Source organism: Mastomys coucha, unplaced genomic scaffold (assembly GCF_008632895.1).
Source record: "Mastomys coucha isolate ucsf_1 unplaced genomic scaffold, UCSF_Mcou_1 pScaffold4, whole genome shotgun sequence".
Classification (NCBI taxonomy): Eukaryota; Metazoa; Chordata; class Mammalia; order Rodentia; family Muridae; genus Mastomys; species Mastomys coucha.
This window is the reverse complement of record NW_022196910.1, coordinates 19,260,960-19,283,731: the sequence shown is the minus strand read 5'-3', so window position 1 is coordinate 19,283,731 and position 22,772 is coordinate 19,260,960. Positions and strand designations below refer to the sequence as shown.

Here is a 22,772-nt window from a genome sequence, read left to right as displayed (position 1 = left end):
TACCTTCTAGCACTGGGTCTCATCCTCGGCTACATATTCAAATGGCACAGAGAGCTTTAAAATACTCCACTGTATACATACTATCCCAGAGATTCTTATTTGATTATTTCTCTAATGCTGGGTTAGGAAGTCATCAGCATTTTGTCACTTATTTCAGATGGGAATGCTGAATTTTAAAAGATGTCCTTGGTTACATCGCATGAAAATAAGACAACGGATGAAGATGTGTTAGTGTAGGGCCCTTCTGAATTCCAGTCAGTTCATTTTCTTGATGCTGATTATTTGTAACAATGCTGGAGGCAGGTGATGGGGCTGGCTTGTTACTCACGCCATCGTCTTTAACAGGGACAGCTGGGAACCAGCACAGACTGAGTTCAGCAGCATTTTTACAATCTGGAAAGAGCATAATGTTGACAAAATGTATGTTGATGGAGGTGACAAGAAATTACGATCATTTTTCTGTAGCATTGGGTCCTTTTGATTATCTTTTGTTATTGTTGAAAGGATCTGAATAGGGAAACCTGGGGCCATTCATGTCTCAGCAGTGTCACCCCTGTAATCAATTAGACATCGCAAGCAATAGTATGGATCAGGTGTTCAATGACTGCATTTATTAGAGAAGAGTAATTGATTCTATGTTGGCGGATATGTGGCCATAGTTCTTATTAGGGTTTCCTGCTAAGTGTGATCAAACCAAATGGACTACAGATTATTAAATCCAAATCAATATTTTTGCTAGGAAAAGCAAAGCATTCAGCAAAGGGGGAAAAGTGTCCGTCTTCAGAAGATCTCAACCTCATGCATTATTGATGCCAAGATGATCAGATAAAAACCAGAACTTGGCAAGCTGTCAAATAAAAAATGCAGAGTGAATCAAAAATTTATAAAACAGTATTGAGTTATTACAATTCCATTATAGATACCGGTAATCATTTTTACAGAAACAAACCCCCTTCTACAACTGTTCAGCTAGGGTGTCAGGGGACAAGGGCTGAGGACTCAACCTCATTGTGAAAAGATAGCACAAAATTAAAAATTAAATGTAAAAAGGAAGTGATTCAGTCACGGTTTCGTAGCAGATTGAATAAAAACAATAGAGGGTTTAAAAAATAATGACGATATTTTTCCTGCCTGCAACACATTGTGCTGACTGCCTTCCAAATTTACTGACATTAGATTCGGGGCAGAATGAATTGCCTTACAGCATCTGTAAACCTAATCTGTGCATGTGCCAAGCACCAGGGTTTTGTAAGACATGCGAAGAAAAATGACTCGGTGAGATATCTTGTCACTTGTGGATTTCTCTTTCGTTGAAGAGAAAAATCCTAGCATATACTTTTATTAGCTACCTCACCTTACACTGGACCCTTCTGCCTCTCTTCCTGGGGCTGAAGCTCTGACCTTGTCAGAAACATATTCAAGAGTGGAGAGGCAGATGTCACCACTCCTAAATATTCCCAAGACAGTTGCCCAATCCACAGTATCTTAGCACAGCTCTGTAGTTCTCCAGCAGATTTCACCATCTCAGATCAAATCAGTAGCTCAAATTATAAAGTCAGGCAGATCTTGAGGCATAATGTCCAGAGAATAGCACAGAAGAAGTCAAACAGAAAGACCTGTTTCATATGTCCTTGGCATTTTCCCAATACCTACAAAAGAATAGAGGATGTATGGAGAAAGATGAAAAGAACAGCTGCTATGTAAGGTAAATGGACAGAGGGGTACCCAGACACACGAGCTGTGGACACAGAAAGAACACCACTTAAGTAGACGTTAGCCAACAGTAGAAAAGGAAGAACCATGCTTCATTACACCCTGAGCCAAGCAACCTCCACCACAACCCATGTCAGTACTATAGGGGATAAGTCACAGATTTTGATCAGGCTTTGAGAGGCAGACGTTTCCATGAATTTCAAGTCAGCCAACTAGCCTGAGTACCACACACTGAACATATCACCTGAAGTGCCAATGGCTGGGGAACAGGCAGGAATCATCAGTCTCTACACTTGAAATAGTGTGTGTGTGTGTTACTTACACACACACACACACACACACACACACACACACACCTCATATTATCTTCTCTAACCTGGAAGATATGTGAAATCATTAATTTTTACTTGAGGTTTCTTTCACGTCACTGTAGCTTGCTTTTTTAAGAATATAAGGAAAATGGAGGCCATAAATAAACCACTACCAATCAAAATACAGCGCTCTAGAGCCCAATCCTAGTAGACACATCTACAAAAGAGCTCCTGCACTAAGACTCAGAGAACATTGTGGAAATGGGGACAGAAAGATTTTAAGAGCCAGAGAATCCAGACATTGCTGTAAGATTGAATCTCCTATTAATGTCAGAAAGTGCACCCATAAAATTTCACTGACACAACTGCTTAATCATAAGCTGAATAAGGACAACCACAATGATATCAAGTGCACAGCAGGGAAACAAGAGCCCTCAATGCTACACAGAAACTATAGGATATGTAGAAATTCTAAGAGTAGCAGAAATTGTCTTCCCAAGGGTAGAGCACACCCACACCAATTGGTTGTCCAATACCAGATGGTCAGCCTTGAAAACATGCAGACAGATAACATTATACAGACATAGCAGGTTATATATAGAAATGTGGTGTGTGTGTGTGGACATTGCCGCCTACAATGATTTCTACTCAGTTGATTGACTGTAGAGAGGTTGAGCAGGTGTGTACTTGGCATGTTCATCCCCATTTTCTAGTCTCTTTGGCATGAGAAGGTACCCTCCAGGCTACAGAAAGAGAAACCTGGAGACCAACCAAGCCACCAAAGCTTGACCTACAATCTGCCTGCCTGCAATATGTGCTGAGGCAGTGGTGGCACAGAACATGTAGAAGTGCTAATCAATGTTTACCTTAAGGCCCATCCCATGAGGATTTCATGCTCTACACTTCCTGGATGGCCTGGAACCTGTGACTGGATAGCTCAGAGACCTAAGATAGAAGAAAAATTAAAAGATAATGATATTCTGCAATACTCATAGTCTGGTGCCTTATCAACAGAGAGGCTTCCTCCTCTGGCAGCACATGGGAATGGGTATAGAGACCCCTCAGCTAGACATTATGCAGAGAGAGTCTGAACTGGAGGTCTCCATCAGCTCTCTTCCCTCAGAGACTAGAGAACCCATCAAAAGTCAGGAAGAAAAGATTATAGGAGTCAGAGGGGATGGAAGACACCTGGAGACATTGCATCTTGAATCAACTAAACAGGGTTCATATGGGTTCATAGGAACTTAAGCAGCAAGCACAGGGCCTGTACGGTTCTACACCGGGTTCTCATTGACCTCAAAAGCATTATGAGGTATGCCACTGAATAAATAAAACTCCCCCAGGTAAAATGCTCTTGGACTATTTCTAAGGGTTTGGGACACTCAGCCAAACATCCTGGTTCAAATTTCCCTTCTGATATTTGTATCTCCCTACTTACTGCAAGCCATGGTATTAGGGAGCATAAAAATCTCACCTCGTTTCCTGTCATCAACTGCAGTGCAGAGTGAAGGAACTTGTTATAGCAATTACTCTGTTTCACCACCTGGGTGCCACTGTTCACAGGGAGCCTTTCAGGTTTGCAGTGGCTCTTTTGTCATTTCCTGTCTTTGGCTGCCCCCAGTAGAAACTGCTAAAGGTTTCCAGAATATGGTTCTTTTGCTTATAAGAAGGAAGCCTGGTGCCTGGGGATGGTGGGGGTGGCTGGGGGAACAGTTTGTTCCTAGATGGTGGAAGCAAAGGGATAGAGGTTGGAAGTTGCAGGAGAGGACAAGGGCAGAGGAGGACTCGGCTGGGGGAGGACATGACCTCGGAGGACAAGAGCAGGGGGGATTGCTCACCCTAATGCTAATCAAACAGTGCTGATGTGTCCCCACGGATTCAGCCTCCTAATTATTTCTCTGATTCATCCCCTTCTCTACTCCCTTAGCTACTGTGTTCCTCCAGGGCATCTTCATTCTTAGTTTACACAGCCAACAGCCTTCTAACCAGCCAACAGCCTCCTAACCGGTTCAGTGGCTTTCTTTCTCTCCAGCCCTTTTCCTACACCCTAGACCACACCTCCCTTTGCTCAGCAGCAGATGTGAGGAAACCAGTGGTTGTTAAGAGCTTTCAGAGAAAGGAGGTGCTGGCATTAAATGGAAGAAAACAAATGCTGAAAATCTGGGTGTACTCATTTCCTACTGATGTCCTAATCTAGTATCACAAACCCAGGAGTTTCAAACAACATTCCCATACCACCTTAGTTCAGCCCGTCAGAATCTGACAATGATCTAACTGGGTTAAAACCAAAGCTTCAGAAGGTAAGCATTCCCTAACTGGAAGAGAAGCCCAACAAGACACCAGGAGACATTGCATCCTGAATCAACTAAACAGGGCTCATATGGGCTCATCGGAACTTAAGCAGCAAGCACAGACATGTATGGATCAGTCTGTCAGAGAACTGGGAGAGAAGCCAGGTTCTGACAGAACTCAGTCCACTATGGCTGCAGAATTGACACTCCAGATGTCATCGGGGACCATCCTAGTTTCTAGGGACCTTCTCCATCCCTGACTCCTGGCTCCCCTCACCTTCAAAGACAACGATGGGAGATGAGCTTCTGTCTTTCTTGTCTACTTTGAAGGGCCCAAGTGATTATATTAAATTCAAGTTCATCAAATCTAGGCAACTCATTGTCCTATTCGAAGTCTCTAACTCTTTACAAGTTATAGTATATATACTCTATGTACACATATAGTGTATATATATATATATTCTATGTACACGTACATATATTTATATATATATTACAAAGTGATAGATCTCATATAAAAATATTCACACAAATATATCACACACTTGACTTTTCGTCCCCTTACTGTCCTCTCCCCTCTTCTCTCCTACTAATTTTTTCCTTTTCACAAACTTACATTTCTATTTTCATGCCATACACATATAAAAAGATAGTTATATATTCATATAATTTAGATTCTGCATATGAGAAAGACAGTATTTGTCCTTCTGAGTTTGGCCTTATTTTGCTTAATATGATCATTCCTAAATAACATAATTTTATTCTTTCTTACAGCTAAATAAAATTCCATTAAGTACATATCAAACTTGTTTTATCTATTCATCCGATGATGTAGATCTATACTCATTTCATATTAGAGATATTTTTATTAGTGCAACAGTAAATATGAATGTCTGCATCTCTGTGGTACACTGACTTATTTGCCCTCAGGTATATACCCAGGAGTAGTATGGATAGATCTATTCTTTATTCATGTGTCTATGTGTGTGTGCTTCATTTGTGCAGTGCCTGTGGAGGCCAGAAGAGGAGGACCAAATCCCCTGGAGGTAGTATAGCAAGCCATTTGTAAGCAGCTTAACTTGCGAGCTGGAAATCAAACTCTGGTTCTCTAGAATAACAAGTGTACTGGCTAAACTTAGGTCAACTTGGCATACAAACTAGAATCATGGGAAAGAAGAGAATTTATTGAGAAAATTCCTTCATGAGATCAATCTATAAGGCATTTTGTTTGTTTGTTTGTTTGTTTGTTTTTTCCGAGACAGGGTTTCTCTATATAACCCTGGCTGTCCTGGAACTCACTTTGTACCAGGCTGGCCTTGAACTCAGAGATCTGCCTGCCTCTCCCTCCCAAGTTCTGGGATTAAAGGTGTGTACCACCCAACTAAGGCAATTTTTAAATTAATGATTGATGGGGAAGGGCCCAGCCCATTGGGGGTGGTTCTATCTCTGGACTGGTCATCCTGGGTTCTATAAGGAAGTAGGCTGAGCAAGCCTTAGGAATCAAGTCAGTAAGCAGCACCCTTTCACAATCTCTGCATGGTTCCTGCCTTGTTTGAGTTCCTGTCCTGACTTCCTTTGATGATGAACAGCAATATGAAACTGTAAGCCAAATAAATCCTTTCCTCCCCATCTTGCTTTTTTGGTGGTGGTGTTCTGTCACAACAATAGGAACCCTAAGAATAGTACTTTTAACCATTGAATCATCTCTCCAACCCTCAGAAGTTTTATTTTTAGCATTTTTAGTAACCTCCATCCCCATCCCCATGGTATCTGAACAGTCCAACCAGTTTCATACGAGTCCTTTTTCTCCCATTATCACAAGTGTTTGTTATTTGTTTTGTTTAGGACCTATCTTGGACAAGATAGAGAGAATGTCAATGTAGTTGTTTTTGATTAAGATCCATAAATTTAATTCTGTGTATAAAGTCCCTTTTGTCAAATAACACAGGTTGCTCACCAGTTCCAAGAATGAGAACATGGACATCCTGAGGGAGGGTATTAATCTGCCATCTCTAGGTAAGATGATCAATCTTCACAATGAAAAATTATCTTACCCAAAATGCCAACAACAGCCCTTTGAGAAATTCTGACTAGGTAATTCTTCTAAAATGAAAATCTGACTATATCTTCTTTTTATTTTGCAGTCTTCAGGAAATACTCACTGTCCTTAAGATACAGCCCAGAGAAAAGTCTCTTCATACTTGCAAGAATGTTACTACTAATTGAGAATCTCTTCTAGCTCATGTCTCACAACTGTGCCTCCATCCCTTGGCTCCTGGCACTATATTCAAGTGTTCTATGCATTCCAGTTCTTTACCAAGGCTTTTTCTCCCACCTAGAATACTCCTTTCCTAAGCTCTCTCACAACACTCACAGTCTAACTTGAACTCAATTTTCAAGTTCACTTCAAGATTTTTTTTTTGTTTGTGAAGATCTTCTATGACCCTAAAATCTTATTTAGACACCACTCCTAGATGCTCCCAATGGTGCCTACCTGTCCCCCACATTATCACATGCTTCATATTTTCCCTACCTATTTGTTTGATACAATCATTTACATTCAGAGAACATTATACATAATTTCCATATTTGCACGAAACTCAAACTGTCTTTAATTCAGTGCTATAAAGGAAAGAACTGACACTGGTAGGAAATAAACAGATGTTTGAGAAGGTGTGGCCCCAAAGGGACCAATGCTGGGACTCTAGTTTCTGATTCTACTTCAGTACCATGATGTCTTTCTGAATTAGCAAGTATTGCATTATACAAACATTCCTCAACTTACAATCAGGTTACATCTCGCTAAGCATATCCAATACTATCTGAATACCCATGTTTATTGAAATATCAATATTGAAAATGGCATAAGCTAAAAGAGTATTTTAGTGTACTCCAAATACCATGCATTGTAGCTTAGCAAGATGGTGGATCAAGGACTGACTGAGCTGTGGCTTATGGTCCCTGCATTGCAAGATAAAAAGGTCAAAATTTAAAAGTGAATTACAGTTTCATATATTCTTACAAGTTAAATCAAACCATCATAACCACCCATAGTTTAAAAATAACCACACCTCAGAATTCTCTTGCTTCACTGTAACACAAAAATATTTAGAACATTTTCAACTTGAAGAAAGACACGCCGTAAGGCTACTTGGCCAAAATCATAGAGTTGGTACATGGCAATTTAGACCCAAAAGCCAGATGTTTTTATACCAGTCTTCTTATTCTGGCCACATACTTAAGGATGGAGAAGAAGCCAGAACTTAAATAGCAGAAACAACCATTGTGGCAGTGCATGCCATTTCCTCACACCCTCTCTAGTCACATACTCAGTGAAGAACTTTGACCAATGAAAGATTTATGTAGACAAAAAGGGAACTTCTCTATTCATGAATCACTCATATATTATGTAGGTGGCAAAAGGGAGAGGTGCATTGCATGAATTTAAAATTCCAAAGGATAAGTGATGTTATTAATAATGGCAGTTAGCTTGTGAGCAAATGCTAGTTATCACAGTGATCAGAATCCTTATGTGGTACATGGAGATTTGTCTCTGTAGTGGATCACTCTGGGGCCACAACAGCCAGCCTCTGATGTAGCCTCTAGGGTTCTAGACCATCTGGTATGCACTCCCTTGTAAATGGAGATTTAATGGATATGATGGATGCCAAAGGTGTGAGGCTGTGTTCCCTTTTAAGGCTAGATCATAAGTAGCACTCGCATCTTCCACTTTTGTCTCCTGGATTCCTAAATGGATGGGAGGACAAGTACTGTACCACACAGGCACAGATGGCTCTACTGAGGAACCAAAACCCCTCACCAAGAGCCATATCAATTCAGACATGACTAAGCCACCTTGGAATCAGATCTTCCAGCCCCAGGGAAGCCCCTCAGCTAGATGCAGCTCCAACCACCATCTAAGAAAATATGAAAAATCACAAGACAAGACCCCTTCATTGAGTAGCTCCTGACCGGTGTCATAACTCACAGAGGCTAAGAAATAATAAGTGTGCATCATTGTCCCAAGCCTCTGAGCTTAGGGGTATAGGATGATGACACAGGCTTTAATTGCACAATTGCAATTTAAGCTGGCTATAAGCAGAGCAATACTCTGAACCTATTGAACTACAGGAAGATATGATTTCAAGGCACAGAAGCAGTCAGACGTCCCCAAAATATCTGCTTCTCTTGCATGTGTTGAACTGTTGTGATCTTTCTCCACCTAGTAAGAAATAGGGTCAACTACACCGTCAGATATTATACTTTACTTCTGCCTATCCTGAGTCTCAAGAGTCTAGAAAGTATGCCAAGTAATGTTAATTGCCTATCCTAGACCAAACAGTGGAGATCAGGTGATGGAGAATAATAAAAGTATGTCTATTGCCATTCCAACCACATAATTAGACTGAGAAAGAGAATATTTCTTAGAAGCAGAGTAGAATGCACAGTTTCCTGGGATTAAATCAAGGGGTACACTGCCTTCTTGTATAGACATAGGAGCATGAGGATCCCATGAATGCATTCATCACAAAGGATTGTTCTGTGCCAATCCTGTGACAAACTTGGCATTGTTTATGATGTCATGATCTGGCCCTAACCAAGCTCATCTCTATCCAGGAGACCACACCAACTGTGTTTGCAGTGAAATATCAATTGTATTTTTAAAAGATGAAGAGAAAAAGGAAAGAACACTAATTTGAAACAACCCCAAATTAGAACATACTTTCAAGACTGCTTTTCCAAAAACCCAGATGAAGAATACAGGATAATTTATAGGTACCTGTGGACCAAGCTCAAGTGCTAAGGTTTGGATATGAAGTACTCCTAAAGAGGCCCCATGTCTTGAAGCCATGACGGGTAGAGGTGGGCTTTGGGTAAGTGATTGGACCATGAGACCTTGCCTTCATACATGAACTAGCCCACTGAGAGACTTAAACTTTGAATGGATTATTTGCAAGTAGTGAAATTGCGGCAGGTAGGGCCCAATTAGGAGAAATGGGTTGCTGGGACTGTGCTGTGCATATGTTCTGCCCTCATCTCTTCTCATCCTCTTCTTCTTCCTCCCGCTTCCTATGTTTCCCTCCATCCATCCCTGTCTCCTACAAGATCAGCTGCCTTGATCTCCCATGTGCTCCCTGACATGCTGTCCAGTCTCACCACAGGCCCCAAGAAATGAAACCAGGAAAATATAGGCAAAACCTATTAATTCATTAACCAAAATAAACCTTTCCTCCTTTAAGTTTTTGTTGTTGTTTCCAGTGGTGGTGGTGGTGTTGATGGTGATGGTTTTTACGCTTATTTTGTTTTCAGATATCTGTCATAGACATATAAAACTGGTCTAGCACCATACTGCCCTGGATGCACTGGTCACATCTAATCTCAAAAGCTAAGGTTGAGACCTGGTTAGTGCTTGACTGGGAGAAAAAATATGACTAACACAAGTGAAGCATATGAGGCCTCTGGATACCACACCATTTGCTTCATAGGTTCAAGATCTGTGGAGCAAGGCAAGCCCCACAGCCTGGGCAGACAGCTCTGCGGAGAAACATAGAATGAGAGATAAGAGTCTAATAAGTTCTAAGGACAGTAATGGGAGACAAGTAGCATGGGCAGGAGGGAGTTAATTAGGATTGCTGGCAAATGGGTCTGCTACACAGAATACACTATGGCTTCAAGCTCACCTGGGTCCAAGTTCTTTAACTAAATTTCCTGCACTGTGATTCCTCCTGCCTGCTCTTGTAGATGGACTATGCTAAGAACCTATATTCAGGTTGAGGAGGTATCTCAGTGGTTAAGAGAACTTGCTGTTGCCCCAGAGGACCTGGATTTGATTCCCAACACCCACAGAGCAGCTCACAACCATTACTGCTCCAGTTCCAAGAGATATGGTGCTCCCTTCAGGTCCTTGTGGAAACCAGGCATGTGTGTGATGCACAGCCATATATTCAAGCAAAACACCCACATGCTTAAAAGTAAATTAATTAAGTGTTTGAATATATATGTGTGTGTATATGTATATGTGTGTATGTATATGTATGTGTTTGTGTATATGTATATATGGTCAATATATAATAGAACCCAACAAGTAAAAAAAAAAAAAATGTGTAATTTTGCTTTGCTTCTAGGGAGTTCACAAACTCTTCATGGAGATCATGATCCCAACTTTGTTCTTTTCAAAAAAGAAAACTGAGACTAAATACTATACCAGCATATGCCTTCTCCTCATGCATTCCTGGTTAAATCTCCAGGTTGATACATCCGAGTCTACTCCATCTAGCAAGGTGGTAACCCTTATCAAACAAGCAGAGTCTAAAGCAAAGAATGTCTTGCAGCCTTGATAAGCTCCAAGGCACAGGGCCAGGGTAATGGACCATGGGAGACAGAGCGGGGGCCTGCCAAGCTCAATAATATGCCATAGTGACTGCATTGGAAAATGTTTTAATTTACATTTTCAAGCGCAAAATATTTTCCCCTCATGCTTTGGCTAAATTAGGTAGTTAAAGTCTGTGAAGTGGCAGTAATTGGAAACAATGGATTTTATATTTGACATGTATTATTTTAGTGGAATCTGTTTTACATTTACATCAAACATCCAAGGACCCCTGCAGAAGCTTCCTTTGCCATTGCATTACCGTTTAGCTCTAATAATGTGCTCTGAATCCCCTTCACAATTAAAATTATAGTATTTCAGATGGAATAGGAAGCAGGCTAGAGGTAAACCCCCACTGAAAACTGTACCTACTACTGCTCCTTCAGAAGTTCACATTTGCTCGATATAATTTTGCACACATTCTTTGCCATTTCATATTGGTCCCTAATCAGGTTTTCATATATGACTTATTATGTCCTATTTCATCAGAAATCTACTCGAGAGCAAAGGGCAGGGCTTAGCTCCCATGGCACCTCTTGAAACCGAGGCTAACATCAAAACTGGCTAGTGGTATCTTCTAAAAGACTGCCTGGGAACCTCAGAGGAGTCAGCATGGAGGATACAGGCAGTACAAACTAAAGCTCTCTTAAGCATGTTGCCCACGATGAACTGGACTCATACCAAAAAAAAAAAAAAAATGTAATTCTTTCTGTCCCTAGTTGTCCAAAAATCAACTTAAAAACATCTGTAATGAGAAGAAAAACCAGGAATTCAACAGTTCAGAGTCTTAAAGAAATAGTTTCATCCTAAGCTCCACACCTTGAAACAGAACAATCACAAGTCCCATACTTAACATCTCAAAGTCCATTTCCTCATCTTGCAACAAAATAGACTAACAAACTTGTCTGAATACTCAAAGAATTTAAGCATCAAGGAGCCAACTACCCAGAGGAGCCACAGGATATACACATTTTTTTTTTCTGAGACTGGGTTTCTCTGTGTAGCTTTGGCTGTCCTGGAACTCATTCTGTGGACCAGGCTGGCCTTGAACTCAGAAATCTGCCTGCCTCTGCCTCCCAAGTGCTGGGATTAAAGACATGCATCACCACTGCCCAGCTAATATACACATTCTTATTGCATGGTCTAAGAAGGCCACAGAACATCCTTTTTAGCAATAGGATAAGTATAGACTAAACAAAGCTTTAAAATAAGACTCAAAGACATACACTAAAATATAGAATTGCCTACCTTTCAGATCTGAGAAGAAACATAAAGAGTCACAGTGAGCAAAGGAAGAAATAAGAGGACCCTAGATCACAGGAACTAAGACAAAATCACACAGCAAAATTAACCCATTTTTTATTTATAGAGATAAAAGCATTAGAACAGGAGTTTTTTACACACACTGTGCTATTTGATCCTTAGGTTGTTAGCATATCCATTTTACAGGTGATTAAGGTGAGGCTTGGGAAAATAGACATTTCTTGAATTTAACCTGGGAGCTTTAATAGTCATTACATTACATTACATTAATTGAATTAACAGCCTAGCTAATAAGAGACCCTTTAAACACCATACCTGCCCATGGGACCAACAAAAGGAATATAGAATTATACATCTAAATATGATACCATATTCATTTACCTTAGTAGGAGAATCTTGACCATAAATAAATAAAAATATCAAATTGTACTTAGCTCTAAATAGTGGACTTGTAATTTTAATTTTCTCTTTTATACCTTTCTTCATTTTTTCAATTTTCTGCAATTAACATGCTTTGTTTCTTATACTCAGCAGAGAAGCAGTAAGATTTACACTAGCCAAAACCACTGATTGTATGAGGAAGCCCACAACTCATTATAAAAATCCTTGAGATTTGCATGGAATTTATTCCTGCTGCTGAAAAGGATTTTCAGAGGTTCCCATGTTTCTTTCTAGTTGATCCTGAGTTGAAACAAACCAGTGGTTGAAGATGTTTGTTTTCTTATATCAAAATCTTCCTGTAAAGGAGAGAGAGACAGAGAGACAGAGACAGAGAGGGAGACAGAGAGAAGGAGGGAGGGAAGAGGGAGAGAGAGAGAGATTTAATCAAAAGAAAACATAAGTAATGTCCATTCGTGTACGACACATTCTGACGACTCTCTATGTCACCCTTTCTCATCTCCCTCCCATCCTATCAGCACCCACACACACCAGTTCTTTTCCAGAGCCATGACTTTGGGAGTCGTTTTGTGACTCACATAGTTTAATCGGGACCATCTGTGTGATCACTGACTATCCACTGGAGCCTGGTGACGTCATCAGGAGAGACACACCGGAAGGCAATGATGCTTCTTTCACGGAATCTATCAGTAACTTGTGGCTCATCAGTGGCAGTAGGGTTCTCTGAGTTCCCCTTCCATCCTTGGGAAACTGTTGACAAGCCCACTCTGGTAAATCACCGTTCAGACATCATCAGCTGCTTCGAATTCCTGACTGAGACGCTGTCTGTGTCTTGACCAGGCGATGACGTTTCTGAGCCCTTCTTCCTATCTTACATGCTAGAGTCTAGTTACACTCAAAATGAAGACTGTAAGCCGCAGTGGCCAGAAGCTCCATAGATAAGTCTGAAATGTTATCGTAAACATTCCATCTGAGGAATTCTGTGAGAAGCCCCAACATACAGGAAAAGTGCTCCCAAAAGGCAGCAGTGAGAGTCCCAGTCTGTGACCATCAGTCAGGGAAACACATAGGAACTACCATCTCCCAAAGTGTTGTCACTCCACCAAACCACAGAAATTGCCAGAAATGATCCTAGTGCTTAGTTCAGCCCTTAGCTGGGCAGACAAGAAAATGGAGACCCTGGAAAGCTAAGGGCTCACTTTTCATCCTTAACTGCCCAGAGCAGGCTGCAGCTGTCACTCACCAGGACTGCTGCTGTGTCCCCCAGCTCACTGTCTCACACCCTCAAGCTCACCCACCCCCACACCCTAGGAAATCACTTTCCACCAAGCTGATTCCCCTCCCTCTCCACTCAGTACTCCATACTGTTCATAAAGCAGAAACCAAAGCTCTTGGCCAAGTTAGGAGAACTTTCCATCATCTGTCCCCTATCCCTCCCAGACTTTGCAGATCCCTCTCTCGTTTCATTCTCTAAGCTCCAGCTACACTGGGGGTATTTTCTTTTCTTATTGGTTATTTTATTAACTTACATTTCAAGTGTTGTCCCTTCCCAGTCTCCCCTCCACAAACCTCCCATCCCTTCCCCCCTCCCTTTGCCTCTGTGAGGGTGTTCCTCTAGCCACTCACCCACTTCTGCCTCCTAGCTTCTCCCTATGCTGGAGCATCAAGCCTCCACAGGACCAAGGGCTTACCCTCCCCTTGATGTCAGATAAGGTCATCCTCTGCTATATATGCAGCTGGAGCCATGGGTCCCCCCCCCCCCATGTGTACTCTTTGCCTGGTGGTTTAGTCTCTGGGAGCTCTGGAGGGTCCGGTTAGTTGATATTGTTGTTCTTCCTATGTGGTTGCAATCCCCTTCAGCTCCTTCAGTCCTTCCCCTAACTCTTCCATTGGGGTACCCAGGCTCAGTCTGATGGTTGACTATAAGTATCTGCATCTGTATTAGTCAGGTGTTGGTAGAGCCTCTCAGGGGACATCTATAGTAGGCTCCTGTCAGCAAGCACTTCTGGGCATCAGCCATAGTGTTGGGGTTTGGAGGAGGAATGGATCCCTAAGTGGGGCAATCTTTGGGTGACCTTTCCTTCAGTCTCTACTCCATTTTTGTCCCTGTGTTCCTTTTAGACAGGAACAATTCTAGTTAAAATTTTGAGATGGGTGGGTGGCCCCATCCCTCCACTGTGGGTCATACCTATCTACTAGAGGTGATCTCTTCAGATTCTATCTTCCATTCCCCTTCACATCAAAGGATCATCGGATATATGCTCTTGTCCCTCAACTTGCTGTTCTCTGGGATGATTTATCGTTCAAAGTTTTCCCATAGTTCACTCCAAGTTAGGTCCCTCTCATCCATCATGCCCTGGAATGTTTATGCCTTGCCTGGAGCTCATTCCCAATAGAGACTCATATTCTGTGGCTGTACCAGATCATAAGTTCCAAGAGGCAAAAGCATGCCCATTTCATAGCCAGTCCTAACTAGTGCTACTATATAGCATTTAACCAGCTTGTGCTGGATGGATAAAGAGCAGCACACAGGGGTCTAAGGCAGGGTGTGGTCAGTACTTCACCCTATGATGTACCCTCTGGGGTTAAAAAATGAATAACTCAAATTCTACTTTCTGTCTCTGAATTTGTTTACTTCCTTTCCAACCTTGAAATACACTTGTATTTTCATATTCATTCATCCATTCATTCATTAATTCACTCAGTATTAGGGATTGAGCTTAGTATTGTGTGTATGCTATGCAACTGTTTTGTCTTTAAACTATAATCCCAGTCTAGTTTTCACTTTTATTCAAGACAGGTCCTCACAAGGTTGCCTAGGCTGGCCTTAAACTCATTCTACAATCCTCCTGCCTCAGCTTCCTGAGTAGCTAGTATTATAGGCTTGCACTAACAGGCCTAGCAAGAAACAGGATTTAGAATCAGCTTAGGTAATGGTTCTCAACCTGTAGGTTTCAACCCCTCTGAGTTTTTTCACAGGAGTCACCTAAGACTGTCAGAAAACACAGATATGTGCCTTGCAATTCGTAACAGAAGCAAAATTACAATTATGAGGTAGCAACGAAAGTAATTTTATTATGTGGGAGTCACTACGACATGAAAAACTGTATTAAAGGGTTGCAGCATTAAGACAGTTGAGAACCACTGAGCTAAGGCTTTTGATGTTTCCCAAGGAAAGTGTTTTATTTTATAATCAAAGAAGCATAGGGCCAGAGGGGTTTTGTGGATCTTCTGTGAGCACACAGCCCATGCCTGATGGATCAGTGACTCGGATGCAAGGCTATAGCTCTTTTTTCCTGGAGAGTCTCTGTCTCCTTCACATGGGGCTAAGTACTGGTCCATCAATTAGAATTCTAGACCAACACTCACCTTCCTCCCTGCACCACACAAGGCAAACTTGGCGCCTCTGACTTTCCAGTCTTCCTTCTTCACCTTCGACCCTGAGTCCCCACTGAATTTCTTCCTCTTACTTAGCTTCAAAATTACTTGCTGGTGTTTGTCTCAACACACTTCACTGACATTCTGAACTCTCCATAAATAAGCTAGTGACAAAAATAAATGTATTCTATCTTTCCTGTGTTCTCAGAACTCAGCTGGTGCTACAGGGAATAAAGGGAACATAGAGTATCCTCCTGACCCTTAAGAAACAAAAATCTATGTGAGGAAATAAAGGTTTACATGCCTAATGCTACTAGGGGAAGAGAGGAAAAAGCAATAATAATAATCGAGTTTGTAAAACACAGTCTGAGCGATACAGAAACACTGACAAAGAAAGATGGCAAACCACCCAGGCTAAGGAGGGATGGTAGACATTGATCTGCAGTTTGAAGAAAGTAAAGAATTTGGACCTGTTGAAAGGGGAGATAAATGATTTAAAATACCCTCTCTTAACAGCAGGAACTATCTCAAGAAGTATATCAATATATGCTGTGAAATCCTGACTCAGATGGAGAATAGGCCAGGCATGAGGATGTCAAGATAAACAGGGGCATTAGGCCTTGTCTCAAGTACCAAAGGGTACCAAAGGGACTGTGACACAAGTCATAGAAGGTTAAAGGAAATTGTAACCCTCAAGGCTTCTCTGGTTTCTCCATTGTTAAGATAATCTGTATGAACAGTCAATTGTGAAGTTAGCCCTTATTACTCGTGGCCTACAGTTAGACATAGGTGGTGCATTCAGTTGACCAGTGTGCATGTAGTTTCGGAAGCATAATGCTAGGGACTTTGTCTGTATGATCTCACTTGTTGCCAGTCTTCTCAGTGTGCTGGGAAGTGTAGGTCGTACCCTTTTCTTCACCTTAAACATGGAAACTGAGGCTTGGTCAGAATAAATCATTTAACAGATGGGACGACTCAGCTGGATTTCAGAGATCCAGTCTTTCTCTACCCACACTTTCTGACTTTAGACCCTGAATGAAAGCAAAGAATGTGTCCGACGTGCCCAATGTTGTCCTTGAAAACTAAACAGCACAGAGCGTAAAGCTCAGAGGTCCTTCTTCCTTGCCTATGGTGAGCAATCCTAGAGATTTTAGTGAATTTTGAATAATAGAGATGGTTCAGTTGTCAGTTCTCACAACCTGATACTATTGAAATGTCATTTGTCTAGGACCACTAGGTCATAAAAAGGAAGGTAAGGTGTTTTTTTAAAGTGTGTCTGACTACATGCATTATGCTACATTAATAACTCCATGCATTATGCTCCACTCACCCCACCACTGGTGTCAATGATATGTGCTCTAATATACCTGTTCCATGTGATAGAACTAGGTACCATAAATTGCAAGTTGCAATGGAAAGAGAGGAAGGACTCAAGGACCAGGAGAGCACAACTTGTTACTTGTTATCTTGGAGTGGTCCTAGGTACCATACCTCCATCTTCTCCCCATCTTCAATAACGTGTGTTCACAATGACTAGAGTAAAACTTGACTTGCTTAAGGTTTTCTTTCCAACATAATATTTTTATTGATTTGAGAATTTCACATGACGCACCCCAATCACATTCACTTTCCAGTCCTCCAAGATCCTCCCACCCAATCCTTGTGAATTCCTTACCCTACCCCCCCAAAAAAAAAGAAGTAAAAGAGAAAAAAAAATATACCAAGTCCACTTTGAATTGTCCATACACTCACTGGAGCATGGTCAAACTTCCAGTGACCAGTCTCTTAAAGAAAATGGATTACTTCCCCAACATCAACCCCACCAGAAGCTATCTCTGTGAATAGCTGCCCTCCAGCATCCTTATCACAATTGTTAAAGAGTTCTCTTCAATGGCTTCCTGTCTAGACTATGTCTTTTGAGGGGGGAATGAGAGTAGGAGAGGATGTCACAGGAGCCTTCTATGTCCCTCATTCTCAGCTGTGAGTCTACAGTCACTGCTGCCACTGCAGTAGAAGCTTCCTTATTCTGTATAGTCAGTGGCAGCGCCTTAGGGTTTTACTGCTGTGAACAGTCACCATGACCAAGGCAACTCATATAAGGACATTTAATTGGGGCTAGTGTACTGGTTCAGAGATTTAACCCATTATCATCAAAGTGGGAACATGGAAGCATCCAGGCAGGCATAGTGCAGAGGGAGCTGAGAGTTCTACATCTTCATCTGAAGGCTGCTAGGAGAAGACTGGCTTCCAGGCAGCTAGGATAAAGGTCTTTAAGCCCATGCCCACAGTGACACACCTCCTCCAACAAGGCCACACCTCCTCTAACAAGGCCACACCTCCTCCAACAAGGCCACACCTCCTCCAACAAGGCCACACCTCCTCTAACAAGGCCACACCTCCTCCAACAAGGCCACACCTCCTTATAGTGCCACTCCCTGGGCAGAGCATGTACAAATCGTCACAAGCAGCATGGATCTTGCACTTTCATGTGGTTTCTGGAGACAGCACAGTCATATACTTCATTTTCCTCACTCCCTGAACATCACTCTTGGCTCCTGCTGCCTCTAGGTGTGATTCTTTTTTCCTTATCTAGAAGAGCACAAGCTCATAGGGACCATCCTCAACCTTAGGAATGCAATAACACCACACTGGTCGAAGCACAGAACACTGCTTCACAAAGCCCTGCAGTGTTATCCTAAACAGGTCAGCATGATTATAGCCCAGAGACCCAATCCACAACATCCCTACTTACAGCTACATTAAATATAAATAACATAGACTAGATACCAGCTACTGAGAAATAGTTCAATTAAATCCTGCAAGGAGAGCGCATTTTGATTTTAATGTGTTTAAGTCCCCCGGGGAGCAGAGTTGTGTATGCTCTTCTTTGCTTGTAGAATTCCCTCTTTGTTTCAGACTTGTGTATGTTACACAGCCACTCAAAAGACTAGAAGCTGTTGCTATTACTGTGAACCCCAAAGTAAGTTTTAAAGAGTAGACGGGTGAATGGTTTTGTTTCATTTTAGTCAACAAAGTTTTAATCCAGAGGGTCACCTGCCTTGGGAACAGTATACCAAAAACAAAAACAAAAACAAAAAACAAAGCAAAACAAAACAAAAAAGAACCAGTAAGGATGGTGTTTTGTCCCAAGTCTGCAAGCAGCATAGCAGACTATGTGTTTGTTAAACTACATCCCTGAGCTAAGCACAATTATAGGAGAAAGTCACCGAATGGAGAGCTCAGGTGGTGTGGTATTTTCCTTTTCTCAGATTTTACAAAAGGACTTGAGAGCTTTTGCTTTTATTTCTAGAAGGAAGGCATTAGGTAGTTCAGACTATTAGGCATTTGCCTTGAAACTTGTTTACTTCTGTTCCATTCAGTCCACACAAAGAAAGCCCTTCAGCGGGCCACCTGAACCCCACGTGTTCTCTGAAAGGAGAACGGCTGTGAACTATATCTTACTTTCGCTTTTGTTTCGGAAAGCTTCCTGCGAAACAGCATCTACCTATCAATTCTCAAGTGAACTTGCATGCCAAAATTAATGAAAAGCCAAACCTTTGCTCTTTTCCACATTTAATGAGTCTCTTCAGAGCCTTGAAGATCGGATGATGCCCCGTCTCAGACAAAAGCAGAAAGCACTTACACTGGAGAAAACAAAAGCCCCTCCGCTGATCTAAATGGTAGCCAAAGTGTGCAGCTCCCTTTTTTGCATTTGTTGTTGCTGAGGACCATGCTTTCCTCTGACACAGTGGAGATTCCAAAGATGGACTTTACAAAAGATTTATTAAAAAGCGAACTGTGGTGGAAGCTGTCATTTCTGGCTGCTATAAAACACATGGGAGGGGTACGTAATGAAATTGAACATGCTTTATAATCAAAATACTCCAACAAGACAGTCCAGAAACATGTCAACACATAATATACAAACAAATGCACACATGGGCTTTATTATATGTCACGTTCAGACACTAAACAGTGAGTGAGCTGTGTGCTGTGGATCAGGCTAAGGTGCTGAAAAACAGTTGCCCCAAGGGAGAATAGCCTACGGAGATAAGATCCCCTGCGTTATAATCGTACTGAATATATCATAGTTTATCAGAAACGTCAGTTTGACTGGCTGTGGTATTTACTGGCTTACTGAATTCATTAGTTTTTCTGTCACTGGAGAAGAATACCCTGACAAAAGACAACTTAGAGGAGAAAGGGGTTATTTTGGCTTGCAGCTCCAGAGACAGCATGGTCCATGAGATGGGGAATGTGTGGCCAAAGGAGCTGAGGTCAACTCAGCAGTCAGGAAGCAATGTGATCACAGTTCATCTGTACACAGTAAGAAAAAAAGAAGACAGGAAGTAGGGCCAGGCTACAAAAATCTCAAAGCCCACCCTCAGTGATATAACCTTCTTCCAGCAAGGTTCCCTACCTCTTAAAGGCTCTTAAGGTTACCAAACATGGCCATCAACTGGGACTGATTGTTTAAATGCATGTCTGAGCCTATGTGGAACACTTCTCCTTCAAGCCTCCAGACTTACTAGCCCTACAAGAAAATAAGTAGGCAGCCTTCAGACCATTTGCTGTAAGTGCATCCCTGGATGCTAAGCAGTGCCTGGAGCATCTCTTGAGGATAGCAATTTCAGTCCCTTTGAGTTGATACTCAGAAAGAGGGTTTGCTCAGTCACACTGTAGCTTGATTTTCAGTTTAATGGCTCTAGCACTGACATTCCCACAGGCTTCTTTACCTGCATGTGTGTGTTGACATCTTATTGTGCTTTTGATTTGTCCCTCCCTGTTGATTCAGGATGCTGAAGCCTTCTGGATATCTGCTTTGACAAAATGTCTATTCTGGTCATTCACAATTTTTTTTTTTCTAGTCGGACGATTTGTTCCTTAGTCTTGTTTTATTTGTGTACCTTTCTGATATATTTTGAATAGCCATTCTGGACTCACTAGCAGATGCAGATAAGGCTTTGAATCTGTAGGTTGCCTTTCCATTTTGCTGATTGTTTCCTTCCTCTGCAGAAGCTTTTAGCTCGATACAGTCTGTCTTGCTTGTCTGTGCAGTTGTTGCCTGTGATTATCATGCCATCCCCCCCCAAAAAAGTTTTCTTCTGCTTATGTCTATCGCAGTAATATTTATAATATGGAAATAATCTAAATGTACATCAACAAATGAATGGAAAAATGTGAACCAAAGTAAACCTCTTTTCTTTATAAATTACCCAGTCTCAAATGTTCTGTTATTGCGATTCAAAATGGACAAGACCCAGTACAAATGTTCAGATACAGACAATTGAGCACCATTCAGTCATAAAAAAGAAGATAATTATGCCATAATCTTACAACATGGATGAATCTAGAGGACATTATACTCAATTTCAAAAGCCAGACACAGGCAGACAGATACTCTATGACATTGCTTATGTGTGTAATTTCAATCACTCAAATTTATAAGAGCAGAAAATGGAATTGTAGTGGTCAGAGGCCAAGAGAAGAAAGAAATGGGAAGATAGTTATCAAACGGTACACTATGACTTGAATATGGTTTACTCCCACCAAAACTCAAGTTGAATCTTAATTCTTCATGTTGAAGGATATAGGTCTGGAAAATGCTTGGGTCATGGTGTCCTCAAACATCAAAAATGCCCTTCTTCTACATTTTTGAGCTTTCCTTTCCTTAGGACTAGATTAATTAGCTGAACATTCAGATTTTACAATACAAGATCAGCAGCCTTGAGAGAATTCCCTCATGAATCTGTTTTCCCTCTACTCTCTTCCATTAGTCAAACCAGCATATGGTACTTCCCAGATGGAGCAGCCCCCTCACCCCAACTTATCACCTTAAATGGAAAATAGAGCTACTTTGAAACTGCACAAACCCTATTTCTGAATATCAGCCCAAAAGAAATGAAACTGGTATTTTCAAGAATTATTCCATGTACTTCTTACAGTTGAAGACTGTAAGAAGAATAAGCCCCTTTATTTATGAATTATCCAGTTTTGAGTGTCCTTTTACTGCAACTCAAAATGCATAAAATCAGCCTACAAACTTTGAGATCTAAGATGGGTAACCTCTGAGAATCCAGTGTATGACTTGGGGACTACAGCCTGTAAGGCCATATTGTTCCACTTGCTGAAAGCAGGCTTTCAATGGCTTTACCACATTCACACACATCTGCCCAGACAGACAAAAGTATAGCCATGTGTGGCAAAGGTCATGGTGATTGACTTGATGTAGTAAACACTGCACTATGGAAATCAAACACCAATTGCATAGATTGACTATATACTCTTTTTATTTGTCAACTAAAACTCAAAAAATGGGAATGCAAAAGGCATAAGGTAAAAAGAGTGAAAACATATGATTGATTCATATGAGTCAAAGTTAACTTAGGGAAAACAGGGAAGTAAATTATTTCATGGGGGATCAAGCACAAAGTCAGTGAGAAAAGAGATTGGCACATGCCTGTCATTGCTGTTCAAATATAAATGGGTCAGAGGTGATCTAGGAATGATGAGCAGACACCAGATCATAGCAACCTGTGAAAGCATTTAAATGCTAGAGTAAGACAAAGAAATGTTGTGAAGATCCAGGGAAAAGGACTTATATAATCAGATGTATCATTTGGGAAGATGATTCTGGGTAAATGGTAGAAAATGATTGGCATGGAAAGGGTAGAAGTTAAAAACAATCAGTTGAAATAATTTGCTAAGTGAGACACTAAAAGAGCTAAAATTTGAAAAGTGAGTAAATTGGAAATGCAGACATGGTTAAAGAGACAGACAAAGGAAGACTCGGGGATTGATTGGACATGGAGTATAGAGTTGTTGGAAGGGTAAGAACCAAGTATAATAAGAAACAACACTTTATTATATATTACTCATAACACTGACATATACATTTCTAAAATCCTCACATGTCTGTGAAATAAGTATGAGTGTTTTTGTAAATGAGATTTGGTTGTTAAAAATATGTAAACAGCCGGGTGGTGGTGGCGCACGCCTTTAATCCCAGCACTTGGGAGGCAGAGGCAGGTGGATTTCTGAGTTCGA

The 22,772-nt window shown here is 41.3% G+C and overlaps 1 long non-coding RNA gene across 1 annotated transcript; it reads left to right on the top strand.

Annotated features, from left to right (window-relative positions):
• The first annotated feature begins 8,946 nt into the window (after positions 1-8,946).
• On the top strand, positions 8,947-10,522 carry LOC116076216. The gene is made up of 2 exons (XR_004112866.1): positions 8,947-9,189; positions 10,441-10,522. It is a non-coding gene; the product is annotated as an uncharacterized LOC116076216 (long non-coding RNA).
• Positions 10,523-22,772: the final 12,250 nt, after the last annotated feature.